This window comes from Bicyclus anynana, chromosome 15 (assembly GCF_947172395.1).
Source record: "Bicyclus anynana chromosome 15, ilBicAnyn1.1, whole genome shotgun sequence".
Lineage (NCBI taxonomy): Eukaryota > Metazoa > Arthropoda > Insecta > Lepidoptera > Nymphalidae > Bicyclus > Bicyclus anynana.
In genome coordinates, this window is record NC_069097.1 from 10081945 (window position 1) to 10108784 (window position 26840).

The 26840-nt window shown below is 35.5% G+C and overlaps 1 protein-coding gene and 1 long non-coding RNA gene across 5 annotated transcripts in view; one reads left to right on the top strand and one right to left on the bottom strand.

The window, feature by feature from the left end:
* LOC112043147 (potassium voltage-gated channel protein Shab) overlaps window positions 1-26840 on the bottom strand; it is an 81433-nt gene that overhangs the window by 29010 nt on the left and 25583 nt on the right. The window lies entirely within an intron of this gene.
* LOC112043148 (uncharacterized) lies at window positions 16812-25577 on the top strand. The gene is made up of 3 exons (XR_002886658.2): window positions 16812-16958; window positions 24299-24391; window positions 25263-25577. It is a non-coding gene; the product is annotated as an uncharacterized LOC112043148 (long non-coding RNA).

Here is a 26840-nt window from a genome sequence, read left to right on the forward strand (position 1 = left end):
TACACTAGTTAATAGAATATACCCAAAAGAACTTAAAAAGTAAAGGTTGCTTTTACATTGCAACTGTAATGTTATTTACGAGTATTCATTAGTTATTTAGTCGTCTTATATGTGAAATGAAAGCATATTTTATGCTAATTTAAATTGAAAAGTAAAGGTTGCTTTCACACTGCAACTGTGGGGTTGCCAGATATAAACAGTTAAGTAATGTTATTTACGAGTATATACGCTTATCAGTTATTTAGTCGTCTAATATGTCAAATGAAAGCTTATGTTATGCTAAATTAACTGTATTAGGTTGCCATTGATCTAGTTCATAGTTTCCTAGATTTTGTATTAAAAATGTGTCTGGCCGCAGTTTAACTAGGCAACTTTTTTTTAGAATTTAATTTAAATAATAGGATTCCAAAATGTAACATATTAGTACATTATTTTCAAACATAGCAGTAGTATTATTTTACTTATTTGCAGTGTGTCACTGTGAACATTATTATTTATTTCTAATAAATAACAGATGAGGGTATGTATTTCTAACGCCGGATCTTAGACCATAAAAGTGAGCCCGCGTACAGTCAGCTGGTGTGGGCGGTCCCCACGTACTATAATACGCGGCCGTCCTAAGTAGGCTAGCTGTATCGGGGGTGAGACAGCCTCCGTATTGATCTAGCGCCGAACGGGCCAGGCGTGGAGGCGCCGGTGGCAGCAAATAATCTGATAGAAGCTCCACACTGTCAACGGGCTTAGCGACTTATACAAATGCCTCTTTATAACGTTGCCGTGTTACGTAAAAGTTGGCCTTTAAAATACGAGTGAGGAAAATACCTTTGCTTTTCGAACTTTGTTATTAACAGCGTTGGATCGGTTGAACCGATCAAACATTTGATAGGTGTTCTATAGTATTTGGTTACTGAATTTATCATATTACTATATTTATCTTATTAATGTGGAAATTTCGTTTACCTATAATAGGCTAGTTGACAGTTTTTTTAAATGGTCTTAGAGAGTTCATTATCGATCTATTATTTTACAAAAAAAAATCATAATTTTTCGAGTCGTGATTACATGAAAATTTCAGTTTTTAAATGTTTTTGTCAATGCGAATCATAACGCCTGTCGGCCATGATGGTCTATATTTCAACTATTTCATGACGTCACTATAACAAATCCGTTACAAACGGAGCGTTTGACAAAAATATTAGATAACACGTAGTTTGACGTTTAGTACATCAAGTAACATTGTGACGTCACAAAATGGACAACACCGTTATTGACGTTTGGAAAACTAGGAAAAATACATGATTTTTTTAATTATGTTTTCTAAGAAATTTTATTACTTATTCCAACATTTGTTCCATGTACTACACGAAATAAATATTGTTTACATTAAATTTGATAACAGTCAACTACCCTATTCAAAAATCTCTCACCAATAGAACGCTGCCTTATCAGTTACTTGTGTAATAAATTACAATCGCTCAAGCAAGGCAAAGGCAACAAGCTTTCACCTTTAATGAAACACCCCGTCAAATTAGCCCACGCCAGTCTCCAATCTAAAGTTGTAACGTTATCTCGGTAGACAGGGCGACGTCTCCGCCGGCCGGGCAGCGGCTAATCCCAGCTTATGCGACGGAGATCAATGCTTCTCTGACCTTACGATTCGGACTATCGTATCGTACGCGTATACGATTTATTATCACTTCTGACGCCTCCGTGAGGCAGTGGTATGCGCGATGGATTTACACGTAGCTCGAGCCCGGTTACGCTAATTGAGGTTTTCTTAATTTTAGGCGCGTTTATAATAATACCAGTATAATACCTAGCGCTGCAGCTAGCTGCAGCATTACGCTGAGTGGGAGTCCTTTATTTGACCAATGCGCTTTTCTTTTTTTTAATTTTAAGTTTTAAAGACCAAATGAAAATATTTTTCTTTCTTTCTTTCTTAATAACCTGACGTTTCGAAAGTACTTGTAAACTAAGCCTAATTGATATAAATGAATATTGATTATTGACTATTGGCTGGTGGGAGGCTTCGGCTGTGGCTAAGTTAGGCCTACCGACATAGACGTACCGCCAAGCGATATAGCGTTCCTGTACGATCTCGTGTAGAATTCGAAGGGGTGTCGATTTTCATCCTCCTCCTAACAAGTTAGCCCGCTTCCATCTTAGATTGCATCATCATTTACCATCACATGAGATTGTAGTCAAGGGCTAACTTGTAAAGAATAAAAAAACAACCGTCAGATTATTTTAGTAGCCTACTCCAATAAGTGCGCCTAGTATGCGACCAACGACTTAACTCGTGATGACAAATATATAATGTAAACAGCAGCGGAGTAGTCTCATCAGTGGCGTGCATAAGGTTTTTAACTAGGGTATGCACTATAAGTAAAAATTGGGTAATTCCTTGTCAAACTATGTATTCTGTGGTCCAACACAGGATTGTATAGAGTCCTTATGGTATGCTGTACATTTTTGCATCTACGAAATGCACTGAGTCGCATCCCCATCTCTTTCGCCCCAACGCTACGTAAGAGCAATATTTCCAGTTGTGCTGATATTGGTTTACATTTGTCTATTTCTCTTCACGACATACGATCAATCGATTTAGTCGCATGTTAAGGCTGTGCCAGATCTATTATAGAAAAGGGACTTTAAGATTAGCCCCCCGTACAATCGTAATCAAGATCTGGGTAACGTTGTCGCTTGGGTTATGCGGTTTTTCACAGAGAATAGCCAAACAAATCAATTATACGCTATTCATAATGAACTTTTGTAAAGTAACGCCTACTTATATTCAATAAAACTCTTTTTAACACTCCATATAATTCGTTATACGGGTCAAGAAACAAGAAATACAAATTCTTACTAAACTATTGTGTAAATTACTAGCCCAATGTCTACACAAGTTCACACGCACTTTCGTTGAAAACATATAAATCATTTCTTCGGATTACTAGCATCACGCCACAAAGCTGAAAGCTATTAACTGAATTATGTTCGGTGAAAGTTTGCTTTTTCTATACCATACTTACGCTTTGCCTTCATGTTATTACGTTTAGTTATAAAAATGAGTTCAATCAAGCGAAATTAATGAAATTTGTAAGTATTTATGTTTACATTTTTTATTTTCAAAATTTAATACCTAAAATATAAGTATAGTCGTAAATAAAAAGCTATTAGTTATTTTTAACCGACTTCAAAAAGGAGAAGGTTAAAAATTCGTCGGAATCTTTGTTCCTTTTATATTATTTCTGTTCTTGAGTAGATTTTTGAAGGGATTATGAATGTAATTTGATCCTCTAGGTGATGTGGCAATCACGATCTGTGATTATACTTTCCGCCTTTTAACAATTTCATTAAACGTTTTTAGATTCATTGCAGTTTGATAGTGATGTGTATTGTTTAAGTATATTTATTTATATTTATTTAATTGTAAATAACACTTCCAAGGCCTAAAATAAAAAGGTCATAAGTTCATGAATATGTAATTCAACATCTGTCGGGTCCGCAATCTATGCTAATATTATAAAGCCGATGAGTTTGTTTGTTTGTTTGCTTGAACGCGCTAATCTCAGAAACTACTGGTCCGATTTGAATAATTCTATTAGTGTTAGATAGCCTATTTATCGAGGAAGGCTATAGGCTATATATTATCACGCTAAGACCAATAAGAGTGGAGCACCAATGAAGAATGTTTCTAAATCGGAGATTTTTTTACTATTGTTTATATTTTGAGTTATATCTTTGTAATATGATTACTATTTACTAGACGACTGTTTACAAAACATGCGACAATATAAATAAAAGGGGGTGTAATAGGGGTGGAAAGCTTAAATCGACTTTCACGCGGACGAAGTCGCGGGCGTCCGCTAGTTATATGATAAAACTCTTAATTGAACTAATCCTTAACCTGCCTGGTAAAGCTTCTGGTGTTATTATATATCTACTATCGGACGCCCGCGACTTTGTCTGTCCTTAGACTTCCTTAATCCGACCCTATCGCAAAATCGGTTCTTAGCGGAACCTTACTAACTATAAACTAACTTCCTGCCAAATTTCATCCTTGAACGTCAAGCGGTTCTCGACATTTCGTGATGAATGACCTTTCGCATTTAGGTATATATTAAGATTCTATCTGGTGTTATTATGTGTTTTCCCTTGGTTGGTCTATTGGTTTCCCTTTTTGTTTGTACTTGGAAAATTTATTATTATCAATGTTACATAATAGTCCATATTTCTCTGAAATATATTGTGATGTCAAACGTAACGTGGACATTTTACAAATTTGAAGCTTATCTTGCTTATGAAACTGGCAAATAACCAAAAGATAAAGCTTTATTTACGAGCACAATAACTTTAAAACTGTATATGTATTTTATCTACACACATATATCATCTACTCATACGTGAAGGTATATCTAAACTAGGACAAACTCACTTTGTCCACTTTGCCGATAGTTATACGCCAGTAAATTGACCTAATTGAAGAAAAATAAAGCTTTAAATAGAAGAAATATATTCTACTCGTACTTAAAACTTAAAATTGTTTTTTTTTTCATAAAAATCCAGCTGTGGGTCTAACTAACTAATAAACTGGTGATGTTGCTTCCGTCGCGCATTGTATTAGAATTACAAAACTGTCAACTATATCCATCCTTCAAAACATAAAGCGCTTCGTCATCATCATCACTTGATTCCTATAACTGTCAATATGTGAAAAGGCACAACTTCGTCCACCACTTCGTCGTCGTTTCAATTGTGGGTACTGTTCACTTTTCGACTCTGGTCTTCTCTCTAACTGACGGCTGGGTGATCTCCTGGCCTTTTGCGGATGCTCTCTTGCTGATAAAGCGCTTAAGCTGCGCTTATCCGTGCAACCGCCCAGACCGAAGAATGAAAGAGAAGAATAGAAATACATACACCTTTTACAGCAATCAAGAAATTTCTTGGTTTTGAACATACACACATTGATCTTGTACCATTATTTTGATCGATCAAGGCTTTATTTACAACTAGGTATGTAAGAAGTGCAAAATATATTCGACCTTTCTGTATTCCAAGTGATGTGGCCTGCGGGCTATAGAACTAGTAATTGAATGTAGCATGTGTGCATGAATAAGCAATTCCAATAGTGCCAACTCAATGGAACTGACCGAGTCAATCTACTATTCAGCGGGCTTACTCGGCATTTTTGCGTGATATTTTGCATTGTATGACTTCCTTGTTGAAATATACTGTTCGATTAATAAATCTATAGTAATATCATCATCATCATCATATCAGCCGATGGACGTCAACTGCAGGACATAGGCCTTTTGTAGGGACTTCCAAATATCACGATACTGAGCCACCTGCATCCAGCGAATCCCTGCGACTCGCTTGATGTCGTCAGTCCACCTGGTGGGGGTCGACTAACAATGCGTTTACTAGTGCGGGTCGCCATTCCAGTACTACTGGAATGTGTTAGATAGTAATATAATAAATTATATACTTTGTTTGTATATGACCTCTGCCTCCTATTCCGGACGGCGTCGGTTCGAAACCGGTCCGGGGCATGCACCTCCTACTTTTCAGATGTGTATTTAAAAAAATTAAATATCACGTGTCTCAAAGGGTGAAGGAAAACCATTGTAAGGAAACCTGCATGCTTGAGAATTTTCTTAATTCTCTACGTGTGTGAAGTCTGCCAATTCGCATTGGGCCAGCGTGGTGGACTATACTCCTGTAAATCTTACAGGAGACTCGTGCTCAAAAGTGCCGAATATAGGTTGTAATGATGAAGTTTGTTTGTTAAATTTAACGCTTCAACTATTCAACCAACTATCATGAAATTTTACATAGTGCTAAACAAAATATACAGATATTTCATCTATACGTGAGAAACCCAAATGTTAAACGTAAGCCAATGCGCCGGCGGTAACTAAGAATTAATAATGAAATAATGTTTTTAACTGGAATGGTATTTTTAAGAAAGTCGCACTTTTAATTTCTTTGTTGATAAACATTGCACATTAAGTTTGGTTTTAGTACATTTATGTAGTTACTTATAATACGTTGCAATTAAAATTAAATATTTTTTTTTTAATTATTGATATTATTTTGCTAGACAATAATAGCTAATTTAACATTTACTTTTTTGTGGTCAAAATATAATAAACGTGCTACGAAGCGTAGAGTCTGCTTTCGTAGCTGTCTACAAAAGAAGGTTGCGTAGCTGTCTACGGAACCTAATTCTTTCGTAGTAGCATACATAATATTGTTTTTGAAATGAGAACTATAAAATCTTTAAAGTAATATTTTTTTAGAATTCTGTACTGCAAAAGGAAAAAAATGGAGAAGGCCAATCAGACTCGCCCACCGAGGGTTCCGTACGTAGGATCATAATGAATATTAAACAGTTAAGGAATCGAATTGCGCAGTTTATGGTTAGCTTTTCTCGAATGTCCGTGAGATGCGGAACCCTAAAAAGAGTAGGGAACCCTATACGATCATTTTGTTTTACACAATTGCTTATAGGTCAAAGACCGACTGCGGGCTCGCCTGACCAACTACCATTGTAGCGTCAGCGCAAAATGCATATTCACTTTTCTTTTGAAGATACAAGATTAGCTGCACGCTTTGGGGAATACAGAGGTATTACATAGTTGGAGAAATTAATTTTTCATCAAATTCGAAATACAGGTATTTGAGAAATGAATAGGGTTATACGTATATTACTATTATCTATCTTTTTAAGTTTTTTGTTTTCTTATAAAACGAATATTAACCTTTATTATGTAAATAAATGACGCAGTGGTGTGCGTGGTAGATTTACAAGACGGAGACAGTCCTTCTTAGATTGTATAATCATTTTCCATCAGGTGAGATTGTAGTCAAGGGCTAACATTTAGAAATAAACAATGAAAAATAAAAAACTTTAAGATTGGCTTGTCTACCATTCTCGAGGTATTTAGTATAGTATAGTATGTATCTCCAAAAAGCCTGGTGTAAATAAATACAGTTTCACTCCTAAGCAACTCCAAAGCACTCACTCAATTGGTTTTTATTTTCTTGGCTAAATATGATTCTTGGCTAATAATGATTCTATGGAATGCTAAGATATTAGTCTTTTGTAAGCAGTTATCACTGATTAAGAATCAGGATTCCTTTATTTTTAATGGAGTATATTGTGTGTTGAAAATGTAGGTATGCATGAACCATAGCCGTGGAGAATCGATTAAGCGCAGAATATTCGTAAACTAACTCAGACTTAGTTTTTTCTCGGTACCCATACTGATACACTCAGACCAAAACACCCTCTGGATGGGTGTTTGATCTGAGAGTATTGCAGCCCTCTAAGCAGAGGTCTGAGTCTCAGAGGAGAGGTCGTTAGACAGTCGTTGCGCCTATCTCTTCTGTTTCTGCCTTCCGGCCCCATTAGACGATGCTTCTGCCCTCGCTTAAACCCCCCGGTGATGCCACTGAAGTCCCATTAAGAAGAAAGGGTGACTCAGATCACCATGGGCACAGTCACCATGGGCACAGTCACCATGGGCACAGTCACCATGGGCACAGTCAATGGGCGGAAACAGCGATTAAGCAAAATAATGTACCAAGCTTGTTATTAATATAAAGGTTGGTATTTGTCTATAATGAGAAGCTATCGAGCGGCTATTAACGGCTCGTATATCAGCTGGTAAATAAACTCGACATTTAAAGAGTTGGTCCCCGCGGTACACAACCCGTTTGGTTTGCCTTCATTAATTTGCTTTGTTAAAATGATCGTTATTATACTTTATTTTTCGCATATGATTTGCATGTTATGTCATTAATCATACGACAACAGGATGCCCACACATGTTTAGACATCGTCAAAGGTAAGTGATTTTTGTTACTCCGCTATCATAGATAGACAAACAAATAGATAGATAGATTAATAGATAGATAGAGAAGCGCTTATTAGACTTCCGCATCCTACGCGACATGTTATCGTGGCGTCCACGCAGTAGCATATGAGTACCTTCCCACGAAGGCCTACTGTGAAGGGCTTATAGTTTATGCTATGTTACTAGACATAATAAACCATTAGAAATGCCACAGATAACTCATCATTATCGACCCATATTCGACTCGCTGCTGAGCTCGAGTCTCCTCGCAGAATGAGAGGGGTTAGGTCGATAGTCCACCACGCTGGCCCAGACTTCACACACGCAGAAAATTAAGAAATTCTTTGTTATACAGGTCTTCTTATCAACATTTTAAAAACAGAAAATAATTAATCAATAGACGTAAAAATTGCCTGCTCATCTTTCAGTCGTCCGAGTCGAATCATTTGGGAATCAACAAATCAAATTAAGTTTAGGCAATCCTAAAGTGGAAATTATAATAATCCGTATTCCACTGAGCCTTTAACTTGACGTGCAAGGAACATTAGAATAAATTTTCTGAACAATCAAGCTAAAGCAAATTAGAACGAGTGGTCTCTGGCTAATGACCGCAATTATGACGTTGTTTATCTGTCCGTTTACGATGCCATCAGGGAGAAATAATTTATACGTCAATAACTTTCTAATATATATCAATCAATAAATTTATTATTTATGGCTAGATAATAGCTTTGCTGATTCGGAAAATAGTTTATGGACATTCCGATGGGAAATTTCCCGATGAGTAGTTGCCACCTACTCGCTTTTCCAAAAATATTCCGCGTGTGTCTGTTTTGCTTTTTTTCATATTCACCTAGATTTCTAAGAGTTAATAGCTTCTCAACTAAATGGAAAACTAATGGTGATAAATGAAAGTTTAATGTGACATGACGGGTATCAGCGACAGTTATTGTACCAATATTTTGTGGTAGAGGAAACATCTCGAGCAGGTCCCAGGACTTGTGACCTTGAGAGTAGGTTTAAAGGATCCTTTCACCTTTTCTGCCCGACATGTTCTCTATGCTCACACTAAATAATTTATGTTAAACAATAATTACAACATAAAACATTATTGCACAAAATCACTAATGCGACTGGCAGCGTGACGGTGTCTACGCTGCTTAACAAACAACTGAGCTCAAGTCATCAAATACCCTCTTATTTATACCAACACTGATACCTTCCCTCCACAATAACATAAATATTGAATATTAATACCACCTGTAATCGAGGAACTTGTAACACGAACCTTTAACGCAACGTCGTTTAAATTTCCAATTTTTCGTGGTGTTACGAATTAGTCTCTTGATCATGATACCCACTAGATGTCGATATTAAATGTTTTTTTTTCTGTACACTACATCGAAATAAGATGAGCATGGAAGACACAAACAAATACGTTAAAAACGCTGCTTTAATATTGAAGTTTTCGTTAAAATCCATTCAGCTCTTTCCTACTATTACATAGGCAAGAATAAATCACAGACTTAAGTTTAATTTTTTTTTATTAGCATTGTATAGAAATAATAATTAAAGTTTTACACTACGCATTAACCTATAGAGGGTAGTTTGTGACTTATTCTGTAAAGTTTCGTGTTTAAATAAATTTTTAAACAACATAGATCAAGTCTGTTAAGAAAAAATACATATTTTTATATTCCTTTTTAACTGCAGGTGTTAAACGCTAAAACACCTCAACACATCAAAAGATATGTAGCGAGCCCTCATTTTTCACAGCATGAAAATAGGACAGTGCATAAAAGACATTAATGAGTTGACAAACAACAATGGGCCGACGGTATTTATAAATACTACACGGCATAGATACGACGGCAATTAGGGTAGTGCGAACTGCGAGGCTTGCCGCTCAGCTGGCCTATTCACTATTTTGGTCTTTATTATCAACCTATCAAAATAAACATCAAATAAATTACAAAATGTAATTTACTTGCTGTGTGATGTCCACCAGTAAGCACCGGATGATATTTGTTACATAGAATCTCAATTTCGCGTATGTCAACAAGCATACGTCAACGATAGTGAATTAGCCTTCAGCTGACCTATTCACTATTTTAATCTTTATTATCAACCTATTAAAATAACAACCAGTAAGCACCGGATGACATTTTACATAGAATCTCAATTTGAAATATGTATAGTGAATTAGCCTGCTGGTCCGGTACACAACACACTGGTGTGCAAAAAATTCATAGTATTAGATATGTCGTTAGCGCGTCAAAACTGAGGCAAAAAAGGTGGCTAATTGTCCTAATATCATTTAGTCGCATAGTAAACCACGAAAGTTATTTGAACAAATAATACCTAAATATTGTCTACAACGTAAAGTTGTGTGTTCAGAAAGATTTGAATTACTTTTTGCGGTAATTTTGTAGGCACGTAACATATCCAATAGTATAACTAGGTAGCTACTGTAAGCCACTGAGGAGTTCCCTTAATTGTCCCTCGTCTCCATCACCAGACCCCTAATGACAGTCGCAACCCGTCAGATATAAAATGCTCATCGATACAAATTAATTAAATCCAAACACAAGGTAACTGCTGTAAATTGACGAGGAATTCCCTCATCTGTGTGAAGGATTTATAGCAAAATTAAACAGGATTCTAATTATTTAATAAGATTTAATTTCACTTGTTACTTGATTACGATTACAGAACATGTTAACTCTAAGACGGCTGGGCACAGAATGGACAGATTATTTAGAGGTGTATTACCATTACATAATATTAAGTTACTCGAAGGATATTTTTGGTGTATTTGTAAATAACTTTTACAACACTGTGCTTCGGCTCCATCAAACCATCATTGAATTATAGTGCTTTAAAATACTTAATGAAAACATTAGAAAACGCATTATTTGTCTCTAAAGTATTCGAAAATTCCCCTCAATTTCTCGAGGATCCTATCATCAGATCCTGACATGATTACTATGGGACCAATTGGAAAGCAAACCCTCTCAAATGAAGAAAGAATTTTTCAATGCGGTTCAGACGTCTTTGAGTAATCGGTGAACATACATACAAAAAAAATCCTCCTCCTTTTATTGAAGTCGGTTAAAAACGTAGCGAGTGTGTGTCTGTGTGACTATGTGACAGTCGGAGTAAGTGACGTGTCCGTCCACATTTAGCCCGGCAAGTGTTCTTGGCATGCCTCCCGGGCTCTTCCCGTTTTCACGCGTACTCCGAAGCCGAATTTTCGTCGAAACACCGTTCGGTCATTCCCTTGGACGCGAACTGCGCTGCTAATTTATTACTAACACTCAATATAGTTTGTTCTGATGCAATAAACGCATTTTTATTCGAGAATGACATAATAACATTCAGGAAACATAACATTATTAGCACATTTTCGTAATATAGACTCGAAATATTATAGTGCTTATGAGATATTAACACTTTGCGTATACCTACGAATTTTGTTTACGATATTGCAGATAGGTATAATCACAGATTAAACAGACAGAGCGCACGGAACACGACAGTGTCGTAGCCGCTCCAAATACAAAATGCAAAAAACTAATACATTCTCGAGTCAGTGTGACACGAAGCATCGCATCCTAACGTCGCATCAGTAATTTTTAATATTATTAAAGAAAAATGGCATCTTATGTTTTTAAATATTTTAAAAACTGACCAAATAACATAAAATGGAATATTTATTAATATATTAATTTACGTAATTGATGTCAGTGTTAAATTTTGAAATACAAATTAAGAAAAAAGTTTGTACCCACGAGAATATTATGTGGATGTCAAGGAGACGCGTGACGTTTGGTTTTTTATAGGTCTCACCGGCTTTATCACGCTTCTTGTTACTTATTATGTATTTATTCTTTTTTCTGTGGGTACAGTGTAAAGATTTGTTTCATTAATCTCGCGCGGTGGCATGATGTTTGTAAAGTGCGCAATTAGGAGCGATTATTTACAGAAACAGGGACAGAACGACCGCTGCGGCGGACGGGACGCACCCTACGGTCCATTAGAGAGCGTAATCGCTTTTGACACTGGAATTTAGCTCGTTGCTTTGACTCATGTTTACTCGTATTGGTTTTTGCATAATGACATGCGTTCACAGATTCACATCGCACGTGTCGGACGCATCGCATAAAACGGATTTTAATTTTACGGTAGACTAGCGGAAGCCCGCGACTTCGTCCGCTTGGAAATCATTGTAAGCTTTCAAGCCCTATTTCAGCACTATAGGGGTTGAATTTTAAAAATTTTTGAATTACATTATATTTCGTAATTTTTTTATGATTTATGAACAAATTTTTAAAACTGTAACTCTAAAAATGAAGGACTTTCCATACAAACTTTCACCCCCTTCTTATTTTATTTTCACAATAAAACACAGACAGACAGACAAAAAATCGAAAAATAAATATTTTTAGCTTTGGTATCGATCATATGATGCCCCCCAACAAAAATTTTCAAAATGTCTATAATGTACCACTAGAAAGCTACGTTATTTGTGAGTTTCATAGACTATATTTTATCCCGGATACGGAAACTATCTGGGTGAAATCGGCGTCGGCTAGTATATAATATGTAGACTCAACTTTACTCATCAAACCACGTACCTTTACTCATCAAACCAAAAATCGATTATGAATATAATTATTATTCCATGCACGTAAGCGCATTTACATACTATCATATCGTATATTCAGGTGAATGACGTCATAGTGAAGCGGTAATTCGCCATCTAAATAATTAGTTTAAGCTGTGTACCTACTCTAAAACTATAGACTAGCAACCCTCGCGTTTTTACCCGCATAGTTCCGCTTTTCCTGGGAATACGAGCCTTTGTTTCTCGCAGATAGTTTTTCATCCATTCCCATTCCAATCCAAAATAAATTAAAATAGGTAGTAGGTAGTAGTAGTAGTAGTTTTGGAGCCTATTCGTAACAAACAAACATAAAATCAAATTCTATTATCTCTTTATAATATATGGGATAAAATCAACAAGCAGCCAAATGGGTGATTGGTGAGTAAATTTTTTTATAGTAAAGTAAATTAATTTAAAACGCGGAAATGCCGCCAGTCAGTATTATTGCCACCATTCCACGTGGACATGATTTGTATGTTATCAGGATAAGTTCCTTAAATTATAGTCTTTCTCAATAAAAAAAATATATTAATCTAATAAGCATTTTTTCTCTGAAATAAGACATTTTTTCTATAATAATCAAAGCATTTTTTCATTCACTGCTTGGACAAAAATAATCTATGATTATAAAAGAAAACTACCTACATCTGTCTGTGAAGTACCTACATCTGTCATGAATTTGAATAGATAGGTACATGACATGACGTATAACAAACAATACAAGTACCTATATAATAAGATATGAATTATAGTTAGAGTTAAAACTAAAATCTGTAATCGTGTTACTCAATTCCGCATTGATAGCAAACCAGAGCCAATTCTCTATTTTACGATCATTACTACTTTTGAATTTAATGTAACTTCAGCATTACGGCTCCTGATTGCTGCTTTATCGGTAAATTAAGTGCATTCAATCAATTCTCTTAGTCACGGATCGAATCTTTTGGGTACTTCTCTTAGAATACTTTTCATAGATCAAATGGCAAAAGCTTTTTCCTTAGTCTTTTAAAATGACATAGTTATAGCATTGATATTTGCACATCAATGATATACCTGACAAATCACGTCATATACACAGAAAGCCTAAAGTTGAAAACTCAAGTGATAGGTACCACTGTTTAATGTCTAATTTATACGTACCTGAAATAGTTTTTTACTAGAGATTGGCCAATGAAAGTAACGACTGAAATCACCTGACAAAGGAGATTATTCATTTTGGGCCCTTTTTGAAAGTGCCGGCCAACAAAAAAAATTGGTACGAATCGTTAGAACTTGCCATTTGGAGTATGTACCTATGTGTATGAGTACTATGGCATAAAAGTTGTAGGAGGGCTCTGATTAGTAGTATTTGAAACTACCTATTAAGTAAATAAAAAAGAATGTTATACATATTTTGGTAAAGTGTTCATGTGTTGGTATCATTGAGATCAAACTACCTAACTAAGGTAAACATATTAAAGATATTGCACGTTTACACTTAAAGTGAAATATTCCACGCCGCAGACTTCAGCTACTTATATAAAGCTGTCAATATACCTGTATACCTGAATTTATAAATACTTCACGTTTCAACTCAACGATTGAATAGGTATTACCACTTCTTTGTTTCCCAGTTAAACTTATAAGGTACTTATATAAGGGTTCCATTTCATTGTTACTTGTTTGCACGGGCTTCAACACAAACAGAACGCTATTTCACAACGGACCCATTATTCTTTAGAAAGTTTATCGAGAAAATTAAATTGTAAATGTCATGAACCCATTCGTCAGTTGACTTTTCCTTTCAAAGCCCAAACAAATATTTGGTAGACCAACACAAGAAAACATGATTTACGCACTACAGGAAAAATAATAAATCAACTCTAACAACAGCTGCGTTCAAGTATTTGTCTGAGGCCATCGACACGGTGCAAACGGTGACAAGGGACCGACTGTTTCTTGTCGTCTATAAGTGTTTTAACATGAGGCGACGACGTAGGTCATGTGGTGTATTTTTGTCCTCTCCTTGATACAGGGCTACCGCATATTATACGAGTAAGTTTAATATTAACTCTTTCGTCAGCCCCCGCGTATGTCGATTTCATTCGGTCATCTGACGGCTCTAGCGAAATAGAATTGCGTGACTAACGTACGAATAACAGTCATAACGTTATATCAATATGTACACAGATGTTCTTTTGCGTTATATGTATGTGGTGACTTCATTAAGGGAATTTAATAAGGCTCTTTAAATAGTTTTTTCTAAATTAAAATCATCATCATCATATCAGCCGATGGACATCCACTGCAGGACATAGGCCTTTTGTAGGGACCTCTAAACTGCATGCTCTTCGAACTATGTGCCCCGCCCATTGTCATTGCAGCTTCGTAACTCGTTGAGCTATGTCGGTGCTTTAAGTTCTTCTACGGATCTCCTCATTTCTGATTCGATCACGCAGAGATACTCAGAAATGAGGAGATCCGCAGAAGTCATAAGTGCTCAGAGTCACACAGCGATGCGAGCTATGTAGCTCGTTCCATCGCTGTGTGACTCTGAGCCTTCTTATGGGGCCCATAGTTAGCGACCAAGTCATAAATTAAAATATTGTAATAATAATATTAAAATGAAATATTACCCCGTTGGCTTTGTCTAAGACCTATAACAATATATTGTAATATTATTTGGATAAAATAGGAACCTACGTGTTAATAAAAGAGGATGCTTGACCGAGGCTAATTTGCATCTGCATGCGAATCCATTTTAGTATTCATTTCGAATAATTCGTTGCTAATACTCGTATACCTAATGCGTTTTTCATTTTATACGTATTGGGGAATATTTGAGGGACAGATTTTTGAAATGTAAACTAAACACCTTACCCTTACCACCTTACCCTTATTTGAATGAGTATTTCTGTTTTTCTTTTGTTATTCTAAAATATAAACAAATCCTTATCCAATGATGGCCCTTGTGCTTATCTAACGCGCTAGACTAAATTCCAAAATTCGGCTCCCCAGCTACTCGTATTTGTATAAAAAGTCATTGAAACGTTTATGCCATCATAAAACAAAGTGGAGTTTTTAGGGTTCCGTACTCCACCAGGAACCCTTATAGTTTCGCCATGTCCCTCTGTCTGTCCGTTAAGCGCAGAGACTTTTACTACTAGAAAGCTGTAATTTAACATGATTATGTATATTATTTTCATTTCATTAAATATAACAAAGACTTGAAATGAAATCTTGAAAAATATTTTTTCTTATTAGGGTAAGTACCCCCCCCCCCCCCCTACATGTAAAATGCGGATGATTTTTTTTTTACTCGTTTAACTCATAGTGTGGGGTATTATTTAATAGGTCTTAAAAGATAATATGATAGGGATTTGTAAAATATTAAAGTTTTAAGAGCAAATTTTTGAGTCAAGTGTTCCCCTTTCTACCAGCTAAACGGCTGTTTATGGTAGTTGCGTGAAAAATATCACAGAAGACATATAATAAAAATTGAAGGAAAACTATAACTGCTAAGTAGCAATTGCTATTCAAAGAATTATAGTCAACCAACTTAAAAAACGTACTCACAGCTCATAAAATAAAAAAAAAAAATTAAAGAAATACAACGTGCCCATTTTTCTGGGGCCCCATTTTATGAATTTGCAACGGACCTCGCAAGTGGTATGTATAACTAGTTACGTCACTGCGTCAATCTATATTTTTTTCTGTAATCTGTTCCTTGTTCCGGTTTTCTAATCACAAAATGATTACAGTAGCGGGTTACGATAGTTACGCCCTAGGTACTCGGAACTCATAAAATTTAACAAAAAAAATAATAAAAAGAAATACGTGTCCATTTTCCTGGGGCCCCATCTTCTGAATTTGCAACGGACCTCGCTAATATACCTACTCGTAGTTACGTCACTGCGTCAATCTATATTTTTTTCAGTAATCTGTTTCCTCTCCTTGTTCCGGTTTTCTAATCACAAAATGATTACAGTAACGGGTTACGATAGTTACGAACTAGGTACTCGGAACTCATAAATTTTAACAAAAAAAAAATAAAGAAATACGTGTCCATTTTCCTGGGGCCCCATCTTATGTATTTGCAACGGACCTCGCTAATATACCCACTTGTAGTTACGTAACTGCGTCAATCTATATTTTTTCAGTAATCTGTTCCCTGTTCCGGTTTTCTAATCACAGAATGATTACAGTAACGGGTTACGATAGTTACGCCGTACCCGCTTACGTCACGCGTATAAAAGTAATAAGAAATCGGAGCGCGTGCTCAATCTAGTCCAAGACATTGACCTATCTATTTGTCCGGCCGGCATTAGAGCGAATGTGCCGCACGGCTCCACAAATATATACGGAGCGATATTTTGGGTACGGCTGCTGGATACATCACTTATAATGCTCTCAGAAGGGTCACGGCTTGCTTGCAACTGCAGTGCACAGTAAGTTTTACGACGCTTTGTGTTCTATTTTTAAAATGTAATCGTTTATATTCTTATACCTAAAATATTTTATTAAAGAACTAGCGGACGCCTGTAACATCGTCCGCGTGGAATTTAGTTTTTCACAAATCTCTCGGGAACCATGGATTTTTCCGATATAAAAAGTAGCCTACGTGGTAATCCATGCTATGATATATCTCAATACCAAAATTTAGCTGAAATTTGGTTTGAAATTCGGTTAAGTAGTCGAGGCGTAAAAGAGTAACAAACATTCATATAATTAAAATCATCAGTTTTCGCACATCTCGGGAAATCATGGATTATTTTCGGGATAAAAAGTAGCCTATGTGTTAATCCAGAGTAAAATCCATTTCCGTTCCAAATTTTAGCCAAATCGCTTTAGCAGTAGCGGTGTTAAAGAGTAACAAACATCCAAACATACATGCAAACATCCATACAAACTTTTGCTTTTTTAATATTAGTAGGACTAGTAGGATAGGATTATAGTATTAGGGACTTAAAAAGGACATAATTGGCTAGTTGGCACTTTTATGGTCTTCAATTGTTCATTATCATTCTACTAGATTGAAAAAAAAATCATCTTACTTTTTTCGAAACGTAATTAGATGCGAAAATTTTAATTTTTAAATATATATGACAATACGAACTAAAACGCCATGATGGTCCATATTTTAGCTGTTTCATGACGTCACGTTAACAAATCCTTTACCAACTGGAGTGTTTGACAAAAATAGTTAATAATTGACGTTTAGTACATCAAGTGACATTGCGACGTCACAAAAAGGATGACAGCGTTTTTGACGTTTTCGTTCTCTCAAGATAATCTCGTTGTCACAAGATAAAATAAGATTATGTTAAGATTTTTGGAAATTTCAACTTCAAAGAGGAAATGGAAGTGAGAACTTTGTAGGAAAGTGTATTTCTTTGAAGGTAGAAACAAAATAATTAATAAAATAGAACAGTACGCCTACCCAACATGAATAAATAATAACGCACTTGAGCTTATTTGAATAATCACATTTCGTGGGGTGGAAATGGCGGTGAAATTTAAACTTTCAAATACAAATTATCTTAATAAACTGTACCGAGCTGTATTTTTTGTATTACTTTTTTCTGTTACCAACAAGCATAACTAACAAGAAAACGAACAAACAAACTAATCATAAGTCTTCAAAATTTCGTAAAACTCAGGCTGTATGGTCAACGATCTTTGAATGTCCCCGTTGTGGACAAATTAATGAAAAAATGTCGTAGAAGGTTCTAGCAAACTTTTTTGATAAAGTAATGATTTCATTATTAAAGTAGAATTATCAAGATTTTTTTAGATATAATTAAATTGCCAGGTGTAAGCAAGTGCCGAGGATGGGCGTTTGCTTTTCCACCTTTTAAATAACTTCATCATCATCATCATCATCATCATCATCATTAACAGCTGAGGGGCATCCACTGCTGGACGTAGAAAATAGACATCTTGCATGGACTTCCATAACTCACGGTCTCTAGCCACTAGCATCCAATGTTTCAAACCCTTAACGCAGGCACATATCCGTTAGCATCGTACGTATCGGACGCATAAAATTATATATAAGGAAGATAAAAACCGTACGATGCGGATCAGTGGACGCACTTGTATGACTTTCACTTTGATCCGTTTGATGCGATGCGTCCGAAACGTACGATGCGGATCTATAGACACCTACCGTTATCCAGCATTTACATAACTTAGGTATACGTAGCGCAAATTACTAAACCTTTTAAAGTGTTATAGATAATTGTATCTTTAATGTTCTAAAAACGTAAGTATTAATACAACTTTTGGTTCGAATAATAAAAAAATAGTGTAAAAATATCGCGTGCCTGCAATTAAAAACAAAACACGTTACGTAGTCCTTCTAGATTTCGTTATCAAAAATTTTATACAATATTTTAGAATGATCGTTATCTCGTTCACAGTACGCCGTCGCCTAGAACTTTTGTGTACACGGTTGCTATAATTAAAACGCAAAATCCATTTCACGAGAACAGTTAGTATATTCCTACGAGTGCCTAGGCACCGTAAAAAACGGGCGTGATGTTTTGGTTTATATAAAAATTAAAATTTCATTAGAATTTTGGTAAGAATAAGGTCTCATTCGCATGAGCGCTAAAAAAGCGATGCGTTGGCGGGCGGAAATCCGAAATGAAGTTGAATAAAGGTCTATTTCCCAACGCCTCAAATTAAAAATGCAACACAGCTCGTTTAAAAAGCGTCGTGTTTTAAAAACGCTGTTGTGTGAACATATTCTTGAGAATGCATTTGTTGTACTTGAACGCTTTTTTAACGTCCGTTAAAAAGACTCACGTGCGAATGAGGGCTAAAGCTTCAACGAAAAAGCGATGCGTTAATAATTTAGTGAGAGTTTAAACGAAAAACATAAGTGTAATCTAGATATAAGAAGAGACCGCACGCCAGGGAGCAAAGCTCTGCAGAGCCACTACCCAAGTCACTATTTTGTAAGTTTTTGTCTTACTTTAATCATGTGTTAAATTTTTTCATCGTTTTTTTTTAATTTCATATTGTATGTTTGTGTTGTACTCAGGTAAATAAAACATTTTGTTATTATTTATTATTATTATTAAAAAGCAATCAAAATACTTTTTGCTTTACTTTGCTCCCAATATGTGAAATGTTTAATCAACCGGTATTGTTCCGGTAGTCGTTTTAGTCAATGGACTTATATTACGACTTACGAGTAGGAGTTTAGCCGATTGAGTTTCAGAGTTCAATCAAACTAATACTCAATAAAACCGCGAACAAAACTCATCACACAACATCAGTGTTAGTGAAGCTTTTAAAAGCTTTGTGACGTGTTTAAAAATATTTATCGACACTCATCCGTTGCGGGTTGTTTTAATGGTGCTGATAGACTTGAGCATTCACTTGTAATGAGCATTCGTGCGATTGTTACTTTACAGGATAAAATCTTTTTAACAAAGGACTTCAAAATCACAAAAATATTTTTAAATAAATTGTGTATTATTTTTCTTATTGTGATTAACTTAATAATATTTTTTTTATTCACTATCGTTTCTTTTAAAAATTATTTTTACTTGTTATATCTACTTTATATTGTTACTTTCTTTGTAACTGTATGTGGCCTTATTATTGTTTATTTTATATTTTTTGTACATATTTTGTTAAACGCTGTTAGTTACAAATAAATAAATAAAAAAAACGAAAAATTACATCGTATGTACTTTATAAAAGCCGTTCTGAAAGAAACAGGAAAGAACTGTCTTTCAATCCTAAAACTTTATTATTTAATCGGCTTAAGTTAATGCATCACTATGTTGGCACCTCCTTCAAAGTGATCAGAAGGTAGCACATACGATGTTATTTTTCGCTTATTAGATTTTTTTGTAATTTCGGAGTCGGTTGAACTTTTTTGTTACAAATATTTTATTTTTCTGTTTTAGTGTGTTCTAGCACAGTGAACGATAGCGCCACAGTACAGAAAATTTCGTTATTTTCATTTAACACAAAATTACTGGACCGATTTTCATGAAAATTGAATGGGATTAATCTGCAAGTTTACTCTTTCAAATAAAACAAAGAATTTTCAAAATCGGTTAAGAAATGATGAAGTTATGAGGTAACAAACATAAAAAACATACGGGTAGAATTGAGAAACTTTTTTTTGAAGTCGATTAAAAATACGAGAAAATTTTAGCGAGCATTCTATAGAGCGTTCTGTCGAGCATTTTAGCGAGCGATAGCGTTCAGATTCTTGAATTGTCAAGATGTTCGTAGCAATATTTGGCTCTACGCCTGTCTCGGCTCGTTGTTCAGTTTGACAAATGTAAAAACGGCGAATGCTTGATGTTCTGTTACAAGTTAATGTTCAAGTCTGTCAGCACCTTAAGAGTAAACGTAAATTGAATTTGACCTTTGAATACAGTGAGACGTTATTACGCCTACTGTAGTATTTCATTGCAGAATGGTGGTAGGTTTCAGTTTGAGGTAAGTTTGACATATCTAGACATTGAGAAAGCTTTAGTCGATTATTAAATATTGATTAATAAATAAATTGTTCTCCAGCCCTAGTACCTATAAATATTGATTAATGAATAAATGTTCTCCAGCCCTAGTATAGGTAGGTATTAAATATGAATTAAAATTGAAAGGAACATTCGTAAATTCCCATTACGGCTGTAAAAAGCCTTCAAGAGATACACGAGTACAAAATATATAAGTAAGTTTGAAAGATTTCTTAACAGTCGACATACCTCGTTGTATCGTACAATAACGATAAATATAATATAGTAACTACTTCATTAGTACATAATCATCATCACCATTAACAACCCATATTCAACTCACTGTTAAGCACGAGTCTTTTCTCAGAATGAGAAGGTTAAGGCCAATAGTAATAGAGCACGTAAAGGCACGAATCAGGAGGGCCATTCTGTAACGATGGTTGTATATCTCGCATGTGCGAGTCTCGAATTTACTTCTTTCTCCCTTTGTCTAATATGATACTATAGAAAGAGAAAGATAGAGGTAAATTGGAGCCGTGATAGCCCAGTGGATATGACCTCTGCCTCCGATTCCGGAGGGTGTGGGTTCGAATCCGATCCGGGGCATGCACCTCCAACTTTTCAGTTGTGTGCATTTTAAGAAATTAAATATCACGTGTCTCAATCGGTGAAGGAAAACATCGTGAGGAAACCTGCATACCAGAGAATTATCTTAATTCTCTGCGTGTGTGAAGTCTGCCAATCCGCATTGGGCCAGCGTGGTGGACTATTGGCCTAACCCCTCTCATTCTGAGAGGAGACTCGAGCTCAGCAGTGAGCCGAATATGGGTTGATGACGAAATGATGATGATGGTCACTATTTAAAACTTTAACTACATTTTCAAAACCAAAATTGCTACGTAGGTATGTCTTCTGTGATATTTGTTGTCATAATAAATACATTTTGAGCAATAAATCTATATTAGTTTTATGTCGTCCGGTAATATAAAGTAATTTTAATGGTGAAGCAACCGCAAATTAACTTCTTAGGTATCTCTATTATTTGCATTCTTAGATTATGAAACCACGCGCATAATGATTTACCTTCTTAATGTATTAAATACGTGGGTAATAAAATAGCGGAATTGTAAGAAATAAATTAAAACGTGTTTTTTGTTGTGTCTCTATGAAATTTTCATTTAAATCTTTAAAAAATCATTAAGTTTGGTTAAGTCGTTTTAACTGAAGTGAAGATACAGACAGATAAACAAAAAATGTAGGATGTCGTATTAGGAATGTGTTTTAGATGTATGAATGAATAACATTTTATTTGCAAGAAAGTGCTTAAAATGTATGCGTGTATCGTATAGTTATTAATTGATTATGAAACACGGCTAATACTCACGTGGTACGTCGGAGTAAGCCCGACTAGTTTCGAATCCATACGGGGTCTTTAGTCATGAGCTCGTTCTTGCAATGCGGCCCGATCCAAACAGTTTGGATTGTGAAGTCTAAGAGTTTTAGCCGTGTTTCATAATCAATTAATCTGAATAACACTTACGATAGGTTTAATTCTATAATATCTTAAAGATAGTAAAAAATACGCCTAGGCTTGAAAATTGAAGAAGTCGGTTAAAAATACAGGCATTTAAGGATGATGCCTCTGAGTGGTCGCTGAAAATATAAAAAAAAATACGCTTTGTATGTGATCCCCGTTCTCTGTTATCCCATTCTTCTCAGAGGTGATCATGGTTAGCAGCTTTTCAAAGCAAAGCAAAAAATCAAGAAGATCTGGTTATAACTCCTTTAAGCCTCAAGAGCTCAACGGTAAGAGCGGTCGGACTTATCATCGAGGGATGGTGGTTTGATCCCCGCCCGTTGGACTATTGTCGTACCCACTCCTAATACAGTCTTTCCCGACTAGATGGAGGGGAATGGGAATATTGGTCATATTTAAAAAAAAGCTATGGCAAATATACTTTTTTTTAAGAATTCACAGGATTATGGGCTATGGATTAGTAGTCAAATATACCTACTGTTGTCTTTTTGTAAGGAAATAATGAACGTGTCAAAGGCAGTGTACACGGCAGACGCTGTTTTTACTACGCGCGACCTATAAAGTGTCTAATTTAATGGCTATCAATAATGGTCGAATTTACGAGCCATTCTACCATTTTACGATACATTGGCAAGCAGCCGATCCAGCTACGAAATCGGGAGTGTGAGACATACAAAATTTACTTATACCTACTAAAATATAAATAATGATATTTTTTTGGTAATGTGTAGAATGTTAATTTGGAGCTGTAGCATCAATTATTTAAGAAAATAATAACTAAAAAAATGTATGTCATCAGTTATCGAAAAGTCACGTGATCAACCTGCCAATTGGATATTTTGGTCCTATATTTTTTTGTTTATGAAGCGTTAGAGTTCGTAGAAAGTGAATTGATGTGTAACTCGGCTACAGGTCTGATTTGATTCAGCTAAAGGAAACTTTAATAAAATTCTGCATAATTACCTCGTTAGTCCAGTGGTTAGCGTAGGCGGCTACGCATCATGAGCTTTGCACCAATTGCACGCACTTCATAGATGCAAATATGCACTGCCTACCCTGAGAAAATAATTACGAACCCGTATGAAGGAGGCTGATCTTGATGATGATGATGATGATGATATCGATGATGATGATAAATATGATGATCTGTTATCGTCGCGTTGCAACGATTTGCGGTACGGACGTCTTCAGTGTGCTCGTGGCGTTCGAGCCGACCGCATCTCTTGTTGTGTAATTCTTTATGAGTTACTTGGGATAGGCGGGAGAGTGACTTGAGTGGAAAAGGGGAGTGTTTGTTAACAGTCAAAGGACCCTTTAACTCTACACACAACGTTCACAAGTGCGTGACTTCACTCAAGGTCATTCTCTGCTATTCTAGGGTCTTATTTTGGTTACAGTTTAATTTGTTAGTTAACTTGTCCTGACAAATGTTGTGAATCATAACCTTTGTTCGACATTGTTGTTTTCTTATTTTTGTAATTACTTCTGAGTTTGCTAAAAGATCCAATCTCAAATTTACCTCTTCTATGATTGTGAAGGTCTGTACCTATGACATTATAGTCATTGATTATATAGAAGATGATGAAATAAGATGTCTCTCACATCAAGAGGAATAAATAAATATCTGATAAACTTCTAACGATACTTAACAAATGAAAATGAGACTGTACAGCCGCTGTTAAGAGAGATCTAAAATTATATTTTTCATATTAATAAAGCAGTAGTTGAATGATTTAAACAACGCGCCGCAATAACTTTGTTTCAGGTGTATAAATAGTTAGCAGTCAGAGTTGTTACAATAAAGCCAAATAACTCATTCAGAGCGCCCCAGTGCCGCTGTTTGGACTAACTTTGAAAAGTAAGTAGGTTATAATTTACCTTGCCGCTTGCTGGGCATTGGAATGAAATTTCATAATATCGCGTAGTTCCCTGCCATACAAATGAGTTTGTTTCTGTTACCTACTGAATAATGTATGTCAAAATTTACTGTTTTAATTCTCACGGTGAGATAACATATATTCAAGAACATGTTATAAGTACCACCGATATGTAATCCTATAGGCGAGTATACACAATAAATATAATAAAACTACTCAATAAATAAAGACTAAATATTTACAAGAAATGTGTAACTTTAATATACGGATTACGGATTTTTACGGATGTGCAATTTATTACACACTCAACTTATGTACCTACATAATTATCATATCTCGTCACAGAAAACATATGATCCCGTCCAAAAATTACCTTTACGATTTTTAGTTTTATAATGGGTTGTGGTGTGTCACAAGGTGAATTAAGTCGTTTAAAAAAACAAAAGACAATCAACGAAACGCCATCGACTGGGCCTAATTACCGTAGGTAGGTAAATCATGTAGCTGTATGCATCGATGTAAATCGTATATAATCGTATAATAATAAATATAAATCGATATAAATACGATCTACGATCTACGGCTCTATGCATAAATAAAACGGGTCTACCTACCTATTATATTTAAAATCTTTGAGTAAAATCGAACACATACCTACCACGAAGGCACGAAAGATTGTATCGATATCGGTCCAATAGTCCTGAGATAATCTGACAAGATACCAATGGAGGAATGGGATTTAGATGAAGGTAAGTCGTCCCAAAGAAAAGAAAATTCATATAGCTTGATACAAACTTCAGTTTCTCATAAATCTTGATACAGTACACCAATGAATATGTTTGGATTTTAAAGGTAACCCGGCGGGAATAGGCTTGCATCAACTCTTCGCCGCTGCAAGATACATATATGTTTTTTTTTAAATATTACGATAACATTAAATTTAAATGCGAATACTAATGCTTTTAGTCGTAATAATGTTGCATACTAGATAGTTAATATACATAACTACTTTGTTTGATTTACGCATTTCCCGGAAATTCAAATATAATATGCGGAAATTTACCAGATGCAGAACCTCGTATAATATATTCATTTCAGTAAACACAAACCAAACTATTTGGCGCATGTCTACCTAAATAACTGTTATGTTTCTAATGACATAATTAAATAAAAATATCTATGCTTAATTGTTGGGTAGTTTTGATTTATTTATTTGAATAAGTAATCATCAGAAAAATATTTTGATGTAAGATTTGCGTCATACCCACAAAATGACGATCTAAAATATTTGTTTTGACGTCGATTTCACTTGCTCCATAACTGCTAACCTTAACGGAATGTTTTCTCACCTACCTAATCCAATAAAACAGGTCATTTCGCTGACCCCAAGCTTATAATAATAATCCTTATACGTTGGCATAACAAAAAATAGTCATACGGAAATTTTGAATTTGAACCTCTATAATTAGTGGGTAACGTATACGTTGGGGTCTTAAGGTGCTAGAATGGCGACCCCGCACCGGAAAGCGCAGTGTTGGTCGAGTAGTTGGACCGAGGACATCAAGCAGATTGCAGGAAACCGCTGGATGCTGGCGGCTCGAGATCGTTATGCTTGGAAGTCCATACAAGAGGCCTATGTCCAGCAGTGGATGTCCATCGGCTGATAATGATGATGATGATGACGAATTAGTGGGTTGCGTAAATAATTGTTTATCGAGACTCGCGACCGCGTGTCCAGCCAAATTCGCTCAGTGCGAACGAATGACAAAGCGACAAAGTATAAACTTAAAGCTACCATTGACTTCTTACTAACTCAATACAATTACCAAAAGTATCTCAAAATATCTACTTTAAATATTATAGTTAAGTACAGATATACTCGTAATCCCCATAACCTTAACACTCGCATTTATTTTAGTTTCATGTTATGTCTTTATTTACATTCATTTTGAGTAGCCGTTAAAATATCTCGAACCTTGACAATAATATATTTGCTCCAAAGATCAAGGTTGTATATTTGAAGGAATGTTTATTCAACAAAAACGTTGGGAATAATTATAAAATTTTAATGTTTGGTCTATAAATCCGGACGCGCCAAACGCGATCGACGCTGGCGCCAGTCTACCAGTGATGTGCTGATGTGTGTCATATTTTTATAGTAAGCTGACCGACTGTAGGATATTGTGAGAGAAGAAGTAATACGTCAAGTTGGGATCGAAATAGAAGTTGGAAATCTAAGCAGCGTAATGCTGGAGACGAAGGACAAATGGGACGATATAAGATTTTATTTGGAAAGAATAAGTGACAGATCTTGATCATGTGACCTGTCTATAGCAAATGTCATTCCCATACATCTTTCTAGTTTTATAAGCGTTAGCGATGGTAGAAAGAGAATCGACGTGCCACTTGGCTAAGGGGTTGATACGTTCG